Source organism: Megalobrama amblycephala, linkage group LG8 (genome assembly GCF_018812025.1).
Source record: "Megalobrama amblycephala isolate DHTTF-2021 linkage group LG8, ASM1881202v1, whole genome shotgun sequence".
NCBI lineage: Eukaryota > Metazoa > Chordata > Actinopteri > Cypriniformes > Xenocyprididae > Megalobrama > Megalobrama amblycephala.
In genome coordinates this window covers 25,594,213-25,600,914 of record NC_063051.1, presented here as the reverse complement: position 1 = coordinate 25,600,914, position 6,702 = coordinate 25,594,213, and the positions used below count along the sequence as shown (strand labels likewise).

The 6,702-nt window shown below is 33.7% G+C and overlaps 1 long non-coding RNA gene across 1 annotated transcript; it reads right to left on the bottom strand.

The window, feature by feature from the left end:
• Positions 1-3,997: 3,997 nt before the first annotated feature.
• On the bottom strand, positions 3,998-6,687 carry LOC125274128. The gene is made up of 2 exons (XR_007186186.1): positions 5,744-6,687; positions 3,998-4,126 (listed from the first exon to the last, which is right to left on the bottom strand). It is a non-coding gene; the product is annotated as an uncharacterized LOC125274128 (long non-coding RNA).
• Positions 6,688-6,702: the final 15 nt, after the last annotated feature.

The following is a 6,702-nucleotide window of genomic DNA, read 5'->3' as shown; positions in this document are numbered from 1 at the left end:
AACGTAGTTTGCAGACCAGACAGAGGTGTCGGCGATTCTTGTAAAGTCATGCAATGTGAAACCCCCGTTGCTGATACTTCGTGCAATGTGCAGACAGCAGCGACTGAATGTGACCCGCGATAATCGTGCAGTGTGAAAAGAACAATGATTGGACGACTTTGAAAATCGTGCAGTGTGAACTCGGCATTAGGCTGGGCTGTGTAGTTGTAACCATCTCTCAGCTCTCATCTATCATGCTTGAAGAAAAATTTGGTCTATTTGTACTTTGAATACTGAGAGACTAAGAGAAAATTGTTATTCATTTTTATTTATACCATTTTTCTTTCTATGATCAAATCGTGGAAAGGAGTTCAGTTAGAAGGCCAAAAGTTGTACACTCTCAGAAAATAAAGTACATAATTGTACCTTTAGGGGTACAGTGGCTTGTCACTGGGGCTGTACCCTCAAGGGTACAAATTTGTACCCTTGTGATTTGTAACTTAAAAGACCAGTTTTGTACCTTTGGTGACAATTTTGTACCTTTATTTAACAGTACAAAAATTAACCCTTCAAAAAGGGTACAAAATTGGCTTTGACAGCGTACAATCGTTGACTATAATGAGATATATATATATTTTACACACACACGCGCTGAATTAAAATCAGAATTTATTAAATCCTTTTCATTTTCACATTTTACAATTTCATTTTAAACACATTTTTAAACATTCCATATGAGTCCATCTTGCCGGGTGTTAAAGGGATAGTTCACCCAAAAATGAAAATTTGATGTTTATCTGCTTACCCCCAGCGCATCCAAGATGTAGATGACTTTGTTTCTTCAGTAGAACACAAATGATGATTTTTAACTCCAACCGCTGCCGTCTGTCAGTCAAATAATGGAAGTGAATAGGAACTTAGATCAATAAGAGTCGAAAAACCTTGCATAGACAAATCCAAATTAAACCCTGCGGCTCGTGACGACACATTGATGTCCTAAGACACGAAACGATCAGTTTGTGCGAGAAACCGAACAGTATTTATATCATTTTTTACCTCTAAAACACCACTATGTCCAACTGCGTTCAGCACTCGCTTAGTGAGGTCTGATTGCGCTCTGACAGCGGAAGTGATGTCTAGCTCTCATTGAAGTATACGCGCGAGACATCACTTCCGTTGACAGAGCGCGATCCTCACTAACCGGATGTGCAGGGCAGTTGGACATAGTGGTGTTTTAGAGGTAAAAATTAATATAAATACTGTTCGGTTTCTCGCACAAACCAATCGTTTCGTGTCTTAGGACATCAAAGTGATGTCACGAGCCGCAGGGTTTAATTTGGATTTGTCTATGCACGTTTTTTCGACTCTTATTGATAGAGTACCCATTCACTTGCATTATTTGACTGACAGACGGCAGCGGTTGGAGTTAAAAATCATCATTTGTGTTCTACTGAAGAAACAAAGTCACCTACATCTTGGATGCGCTGGGGGTAAGCAGATAAACATCAAATTTTCATTTTTGGGTGAACTATCCCTTTAAAAATTAACACTGAAGCAGTGTTAAAGTTAATGAGATAATTGATTGATGATTGAGTGATGATTGACAATTAGTAGTGACACCTGATGTTAATAAGCAGAATCGCTGAGGCAACAACAAGAGAAAAAGAGAGAGACACAACAACTACAACTGACTTCCAGCCATTAAACATTATTACACTTATTATTAACCAGTTTGATTTTATTTCTGTCATACATCAACAAAAGTTCTTATTGAGAATTAACAGATGTTTAGATGTTAATGTTTTAATGAAAGTTTAGTTTGAAGTCACCATGATGGTGAAAAGCATTTCCTTCAGTTGGGCTCTTGACTCTATTTGTTAACATTAATTTATCTCTGGCTGCTCCAACTTTGTGTTTGTAGAGCACATTTGTTATGATTAGAGAAACTATGATCTGAACTGTGTTTCCCAAAAGTGCTGTGAGCCAGAGTTAATCAATTTAGGTTTACAATGCTTTGGGAAGTACAGGCATAATGGTTGTGTTTTATCATTGTGAAATGGTCAGATTCATTGGTGATATCTAGTATTAACTGGTGATATAGATGTTATATTATTTCTTTATAGTAAATCTCTGTTACCGCTTGAGATCCAGCAGAGCTTTTATAATCTGAAGGTTTTTTTTTTTTTTTTTTTTTGAAACACACACAGACATCAAGAATCAGCATATGACCCTCAACAATGGTAACAATCAAACAAAGTGCTTCATGTTGCAATGCATGATGGGAGCCACCAATGAAAACTCATCCATGGCTCCCATAATGCATTGCTGCATGAATAAATTATGCAGCTGAATTGTCCTGTAATTTTCATAGATTGTTCATGTTTGCTTTTATTTTTCTGTTGTTTTGTTGTGACAGTGGCTTGTTTTGTGATGTTCAGAGTTGATCTGTTTGTCAGTATTTTGTATTTATTTATCATCACCGTTCTTGAGAATCATATGCTGATTCTTGATGTCTGTGTGTGTTTAAACTCTGAAGCTTCAGTGCATAATGTATTATTTAAAAAAAAAAAAAAATCTGTCATGCTGATAGAATCATCATCAAATTATATTGTGACCTGATCATATCATCTTTTACCATTACAAAAGTGCTTTACAAACACAAAGTTGGAGCAGCCAGAAAAAAATTAACAATAAAAGGTAAAGAGTCAAGAGCCCAACTAAAGCAAACGCTGACCTCTTTCATGGTAACTTGAAATGAAACATTCCATAAAACATTAATTAACACCTTTTTTCTCTCTTTCTTTCAATGATTCTGCTTATTAACATCAGGTGTCACCACTAATTGTCAATCATCACTCAATCATCAATCAATTAACTTTAACACTGCTTCAGTGTTATTTTTTTAACACCCGGCAAGATGGACAGCCTCTGCTAAGCCTTTTTTTTTTTTTTTTTTTTGTAAAAGTTGTTGTTTAAAGATTTTAATGATATATCATTAAAATCTTTAAACAACAACTTTATATATCATTAAAATCTTTAATGATATATATCATTTATATATCATTAAAATCTTTAAACAACGACTTTTACAAAAAAAAAAAAAAAAAAAAAAAAAACAATGGCTGTAGGCTGTCTCTTGATATTGTACCTTAACCTTTAAATGAAACAGTACATATATGTACCTTTTAATGCTTGGGAACATATATGTACCTTTTTGACCCTCAAAAAGATACAAACATGTACCTTGAGGTCCAATAATAAGCCCTATGGGGTACGTTAGTGTAGATTTACCTTGGGGGACAGAAATGGACTCCTACTGTACCCCTATTTCTGACAGTGTAGAAGCTCATAAATCATGTACAGTTCTAAGGTCTGAAGAGACTCATGTGAAATCATACAGGAGAGAAGCCAGTGAGTTTAGTTTGTGGCAAAACCTTTTGCAGTGCTTGAGTATTGTTGTCTTTTACTGCATATAATTCATACTCAGAAAGTAGAACTGAAATTACATCATTACAAGGTGATTAGTTAAAGCATTTCAGATGTTCCTGCAGACTATTTTTCTAGTCATGTATTTCATCACTGAGGATTTCTTAAAAATACTGTGTAAAAAATCTTGTCTCATTCTCATGTCTCGTCACACCCCTACTGTTCACTTTTGGGTCAAAATGGACCCAAACGCAAAAGGTGTAACAATTTAGTTTAAATGGTTATGTCTCTTACAGTTTTTTGTAAAAAAAATATATATATATCAAAATATGATGCAATATATATTTTTTATAATATAGACACATGGATTCAGCATCACACAAAAATAAATGTTTTCAGTCCCCAAAGCCATTGCTGAAATGCTCTATTTGTATCTCGCCATGATTCAAATATGTGAAATTGTCCAATAGCAGTGAATAGTAATGTTAAGAGCTCAATATGTCAATATGTCAGACCCCATGACAAATAACAGTGTGAGTGTGCATGATGATTTATTATTACGTATTACATAAATTGATTATGACATCAAGCGTCCAGGGATATGAAAGTTCTTTATTAAATCAGTATTAGTTTTACATTCATGTGTAAACACCACTGGTATGAGGCAGACGGAAGATAAGAGGAGAGAAAATTGACCATGCTACCTACCTAACCAGATGGCCTGCAAAGACAATTTACATAAAATGAGCCATTTTTCAATCTGTCATATGTACCTAGTTCACAACACTCATTCGAACAGCTTGATACATTGGCATGTGCAAAATAACATGATGCTTAATGTCTACATCATCAGATAATGACCTTGATAATGGGCACTTTGTGACAGAACAAGCTTGATAAACATTTTGGTAAATCCTGGCCCTTCTATTGGCTATCACATGGCAGAGACAACTTGAATATTTCAAATTTGTTATTATATAATCCCATATATGAAAAGGGTATTGTTGGAACATGGCAACTGCTATAGAACTACAGGTACACAGCAATATTATAATCTTAGGTAATGTAAGGTACTTGCAGAGGAATGTTTTACAATAAATTTACAAAATATGATCAAAGTGCTACAGATCAAATTGAAGGACTGGGTCAAAAAACAATGCTTGATTCTTACACTTCACATATTCTACTGGGTTATTTCTAAGAGCCAAAGAAGGAACATTAAACAAATGTTTGTTTAATATAAAGGTCAGTGCAATACACAGTTTAGCTTTGTCTTGACATATAAGACTTCTCATAAATCACAAATTCACTGCAGCAAAACTACTGTGATATTGTTTTTTTAGATAATCATTTTCAGTTAGTAAACCCTAATGTCTAAAGATTTAGTTACACAGTAGGCAAATTCAATATTTGGCAGATACTGGCTTTACTAAAATATGTTCACTGCTGTGTAAACAGGGTCCAAAATAAAATTTTGATCACACCAATGATAAAAAAAAATAAAAAATGTAAACTGTAATATTACCAGCCATTAAACTGTTTGCATTATTTTTATTCAAATATAGACTACACTGTTCAAAACTTTGGGGTCAGTTAGAGTTTTTTTAAAGAAATTAATACTTTTATTTAGCAAGAATTAAATTTTAAAATATATTAAAATAGAAAAGTTATTTTAAATTGTAATAACATTTCACAGTATTACTGTTTTCACTGTATTTTTGATAAATTTAATGAAAAAGAGAGCATAAGAGACGGGTATAAGTCGCACAGGTATATTTGTAGCAATAGCCAACAATACATTGTATTGATTTTATGCCAAAAATCATTAGGATATTAAGTAAAGATCATGTTCCATGAAGATATTTTGTAAATTTTCTACCGTAAATATATATATAAAAAAAATTGTGAGTGGATATGCACTGCTAAAGATTTCATTTGGACAACTTTAAAAGTGATTTTCTCAATATTTTGATATTTTGCACCCTTAGATTCCAGATTTTCAAATAGTTGTATCTCAGCCAAATATTGTCCTATCCCAACAAATCATACATAAATGGAAAGCTTATTTAGATTATGTATAAATGATGTATAAATCTTTCAGATGATGTATAAATCTCAATTTAAAAAAAAAATGACCCTTATAACTGGTTTTATGGTCCAGGGTCACAGATACATACATATATTGACCTCATGACAATGGGATTATTTAGCTATTTCTTCCTTGCATATTTGTGAAAAAACATTGTATGTCATTGTGTCATTTTGCTCCTCATATTAGTTTTGGTGCCTTAAAGGGATAGTTCACCAAAAAAATAAAGTTCTGTCATCATTTACTCACCCTCAAGTTGTTCCAAACCAGTATGAGTTTCTTCTTCTGTTGAACACAAAAGAAGATATTTTGAAGAATGTTGGTAATCAAACAGCCATATACTTCCATAGTAGGAAAAAAGAAATAGTATGCAAGTCAATACTGTCAAATGTCTGGTTATTAACATTCTTCAAAATATCTTCTTTTGTGTTCAACAGAAGACAGAAACTCATAATAACTGTTTTAACAGAATTTTCATTTTTGGGTGAACTATCCCTTTAATATGAGAAATATTCCACATACTTGTCTCCACATGAAGTTATGGGGGAAAAAACTCGATGCATCCTAGATAAACCTATGATGGAAAATTCTCTACTGAGGTAAAAGTTGTCAGACATATGTTTTCTTCAGTACATGGTTTGATTTGAATCACTTATTACGTTGTCTTGGGCAATTTGGTCTCAGAGAGTGTTAATTTTGAACCCTGTGTGGCTAAACACTTGACAATACACAACATGAAGTCAGTTTTGCGTAAATCGCATCTTATGTCTTTCACATTTCACTTCCAGTCATGTGCTCAATATCTTCCTGGACACATCTACAGTACTGCCGATTATAAAGACAAACATTGACAATATAATTAAAATGCCCCTATTATGCTTTTTCGCATATTCCCTTTCATGCAGTGTGTAATATGGCTGTTTGTGAATGTAAAAGCTAAAAGTGCACAATAAATGGAGTTACTGTCTAACAAAAGAAAGAATCAATTCCATTGTTACTGTTTGTATCACTCTGTATCAAGCTGAAATTCAGATATGGTAATAGGCATTTGGTTTTTGGCACACGCTGTAAGCGGTAGACCAATCACAACAGACTGGGCCATCTGACCAATCAAGTAGGCTGTCAGAAAGGAGGGGTTTAGAGAGACCGAATCCTTGATCAAACCGTTTCAGACACTGTGAGAAAAGAGGTGATGTGCAACGTATATT